The sequence below is a fragment of the Microtus ochrogaster genome, chromosome 7, assembly GCF_000317375.1.
Source record: "Microtus ochrogaster isolate Prairie Vole_2 chromosome 7, MicOch1.0, whole genome shotgun sequence".
Lineage (NCBI taxonomy): Eukaryota > Metazoa > Chordata > Mammalia > Rodentia > Cricetidae > Microtus > Microtus ochrogaster.
This window is the reverse complement of record NC_022014.1, coordinates 27,959,364-27,963,523: the sequence shown is the minus strand read 5'-3', so window position 1 is coordinate 27,963,523 and position 4,160 is coordinate 27,959,364. Positions and strand designations below refer to the sequence as shown.

Below are 4,160 nucleotides of genomic sequence, written 5' to 3'. Positions count from 1 at the left end.
AAAAAAAAAAAAAAAAGAGAGAGAGAGAGAGAGAAAAGAGTCCGGTGTCTTTGTAGTCTTCCATTTCTTGGGAGGCAGGCAAGCTCAGCCCCCCATCTTCCTACTCCCCTCAGCCTCCTTATCTCACCTCCTTCCCTGGTCTTCACATCTCTCATCTTGCCCCTCTACTCCAGAGCATCAACCCAGGTTCCAGTCACCTGGGCAGTTGGTCACTTTGCTGTCCCCTCTCACCTGTTCAGCCCACTGTTGGCTGCCATATGTAAATACAACCCTTTGTTGTCTTTCTGTAACTCCTTACCACGTAAGCAGAGTGAAATACGAGCTCCCAAGGTGAGCCAGCATGGCCAAATCCATCCCAGTGGGCACCTGCCTACCATGACAGCCTTGGCAACCCCCATACTTTTGGGTCCCGTTTTGAGCCTTTGCTCTGCAAGGGACCTGCACTTCCGGAGTCCTTGCGTTCTCACTGGCCTCCTGGCTTGGGACTCACTCTGTCGGCTTAAAGCAGTGATGCTCTGGAGTCCTGAACTGACTGACCAGGGGGCCTCTAAGTGGTGACAGCCCCCATGACTCATATACAGGAACTCCCTAGGGACAAGAGCCAGCTGCCTATCTTGAGTCTGCATTTGCATACCAAGCATTGTGTTTTCTGTTTAGGTATTATGCAAAAATCAATAAAAATGGAAGCACTTCCCGTAGAAGCATAATTCACAGTTTAGAGTCAAACTGAAGTAGAATGGAGACAGTGTCAACTCTCCACACCCAAACTTGAAATCTTTTCATTCTGATGCCTGGAAGGAGGGACATGGAGACAGAGACAGGGGGTACTGGCGCAGACACCTCGTGTCCTCCAGTCCTTCCTTTCGCCCTGTCCACTGCCTGACTCTGAGAGGGAGGGCTCAGGGTACTCCAGATGGGTCTTGAGCACCCCATTTTTTGGAGTCAGTCTTCAGTTCTCCTGTCAGATGGAATATGATGTTTAACTCCCATTTTTATGTAAAGAGTCATTCACCAATAACTTCTTAAATTATTCATAGCTACTACAAGGTGATGTCTTTGAACTAAAATACCAGGCTCCTAGAGTTTGCTGAGGATGTGAATAATTTTCCTCTAGAAAGCTGGGCACTACGGCTCTTGGAAGGCCCACACCCTGCTCTTGGAAGTGTGGGATTTTCCGTAGAGGAAAGGCAGTCAGTCGTTTGAGCTTTGTGTTTGGTTTTGTTTGACACAGGTTCTCTCAATGTAACCCTGGCTGTTCGGGAAGTCTCTATATAAGCCAGACTGGCCTCAAACTCACAGAGATCATCTGCCTCCACCTCTCCAGTGTCACCACATCTGCTTTGATGTTTTTCAATCTAAAAACAATTATTTTGAGTCTAATATGCATAGGGCATGAGATGCGAAGGCTAAGGTGACTGAGCCTTACATCGAGCTTATTATAGAAATATATTATTATATATTTCTGAGGTAAAGGAGGGCCTGCAGGCTGTGGAGGACTTCAGGGGAGGATGTGGATGGCAAGCAAAGGATCTTTGGTGATTTGTAATTATGTATTATGACTGATTTAGCTTCTTCACCAATTAAATTTATTATGGGGCCATCTATAATGCACACACATGTTAATATTGCATGTGGGCCAATAATTTTTCAGTAACTTGATATTCATACATTGTTATTTAAAAATACATTATGTCCATTAAACCTGTTGCTAAAGAAGATATCTACATATGTAAAACATATTCACATATCTATGTATTTGTTTTGTGCTGCTTGGTCGATTTTTCCTTTGTGAATCTCTGTGAGGTTTTCTGTTGTTTGCTTGTTTAGTGCTGAGAATTAACCCTAGGCCTCCAGAGGCATAAAGTACATCCCTAGCCCACGCCTCTTTAAATAACACGCGATATTTTACTAAAGTAAATGGGTTGATCAAGTTCCTGGTAAGTGAATGTACTGACATTGTTTTATATACAGAATTATAAAATGACTCTTTTTGTGCAGGGGTTGAGACAGGGCTCTCTTCGGATCCCTGGATTTCTAGAACCTCATTATGCAGAAGAGGCTGGTCTTGAACTCACAGAGATCCCCCTGCTTCTGCCTCTCAAGTACTGGGATTAAAAGCCTGGCTATAAAATGTTTTCATAGAAAACCCCGTGAAGAAGTTTCTATTCTACTGCAGTGAAGTAGGGGAAGGCACCGTGATCGTATCCCTATTCTGTATTCTGCACTGGCTTTCTGGTCCACTGTCTAACGATGCCATCGTGGTTAGTGTTCCATTAAAAATGATGCTGGGGCCGGGCAGTGGTGGCGCACTCCTTTAATCCCAGCACTCGGGAGGCAGAGGCAGGCGGATCTCTGGGAGTTCGAGGCCAGCCTGGTCTACAAGAGCTAGTTCCGGGACAGGCACCAAAGCTACAGAGAAACCCTGTCTAGAAAAACCAAAAAAAAAAAAAAATGATGCTGGGTCAGAACGCAAATCCTGTAGAGCTGACAAGATGAGGCACTTCTGCATTATAAATGGTCATCGTCATTGTTGATTAAACCCATTAGGGACTAGCTGTGATGCCTGCGTGTGTTAGCATAGTGTATGGGGACAGTACTGGACTGGCAGTTGGCCACACCACCATACTGCTGCATGCATGTCTGTCAAGCTGATAACTTATCAAACCAGGACAGCTGCACATTAATCTTGAATCTGATTTATTTTCTCATAAGATTGAACTCTGTTCATACATGCTCAGCAATCAATACCTTATTGCTTGCCTAACAAAACAGTTAGGGGATGTATCTATTTGCCAGGAAAATTGAAGGTGAGGGAAGAAATGGAGGAAAAAAGGGAGATGTAGAGAGAAGGGAGGATGTCTATGAGTTCCAAGCCAGCTACAAAGCAAGTTCCAGGACAGCCAGGGCTATTATAGAGAGAAACCCTATCTCCAAAAACCAAAAACCAGAAACCAGAAACCAAAAGATTAATTTTCCAGAGACCAAAAGCAGATGGCTCAATCAAGATCTCCTACTAGCCTAACTAACACCCAAGGCCTCTGGAGGGAGGTAGGTGCCTTGTAAATCCCAAACACCAGAAACTGAGAGACAAAGGTACCAAGAGCCGTGGAATTCAGTTCTTTCATCCAACTGTACCAAGATGCAGCCCGAGTTTATGAAGTTAGCATTTTGCTCACCCCAGCACAGAGCCGTGAGGTCCTCTAACTACTGAATACCAAATGTCACCATCACTACCCAGACAGAGGTAACACCTTACACTTTACACATCTCACTCCCAACCAATCAGCCTGAGAGATGAACTTTATCATCCCTGGCACACACACTGGAGAGGTAAAGAGATGGCTGAGATCACCCAGCAGCAATGGCACAGCAGACTCTTCAAGGCCCTTGTTCCTCCAGTTGCCCCTGACAGTGTACCACAGTCTCAGGTGACAGCCCCTCGGCCCTTGCCTGAGAGATTGCTCGTTTGGCCACATGTCTAACACCAACATGGACGGATGACTACAGTGGGAAAAACAAGATGCTGTCCTTAGGAAAGATGAAGCTCTTACCTGGACTGCTGGGGTGTTCGATGCAAGCCGCTGGGGTGACAGCAGTGGACTGAGGGCTGTGCTCAAGCACAGCTGGGGTGAGGCCTTGCTCGCCCACGTACCCTCACTCACCCTGAAAGGCAACAGTCACCAGCCTGACCATACTTCCTCTTTCTGGTCAGCCCATGGCTGTCATCCCCGTTCCAGGGAAGCTGACTACCCCAGGTTTTCTTGAAGCTAGAATCTTCCCAGGGCTTCTCGTGGCTCTGGCAGAGACCCACAAAGTCTCGTCATGGGGTGGAAGGGCGTTGCAGGATGGGTCAGGCTCCAGTGGGAGTGAATGAGGGGTTCCCATGGGGGAAGTCTCCCTTGGACATTTCTAGGTGCAGTCTTGTGGGGCTCAAGAAGAGAGATGGGTCCCTGAGTCCACCCAGAGAGGCATAATGGGAGACAAGTGGCAGATACACCATCCCACGAGAGTGACTCTCTAAGCCCTAGAGCTCCTGGTCCAGCTTCTGCTGAGGTGGCAAGGAAAAGGCTGCCAGTTTCTGAGAGAGCATAGCCGAGGCTGGCCTTGAGTGTGTGATCTTCCCACCTCCGTCCTCCAGGTACCGGGGTCACAGGTGCCAC

At 47.2% G+C, this 4,160-nt stretch overlaps 1 protein-coding gene across 1 annotated transcript in view; it reads right to left on the bottom strand.

Annotated features, from left to right (window-relative positions):
* The window catches only part of Scimp (SLP adaptor and CSK interacting membrane protein), a 21,751-nt gene extending 18,156 nt beyond the window's left edge, over positions 1–3,595 (bottom strand). Inside the window, exon 1 of the mRNA XM_005349651.3 lies at positions 3,552–3,595. The gene's annotated coding sequence lies outside the window, so the exon portion shown is untranslated. The remainder of the gene's footprint in view (positions 1–3,551) is intronic.
* Between the last annotated feature and the right edge of the window lie 565 nt (positions 3,596–4,160).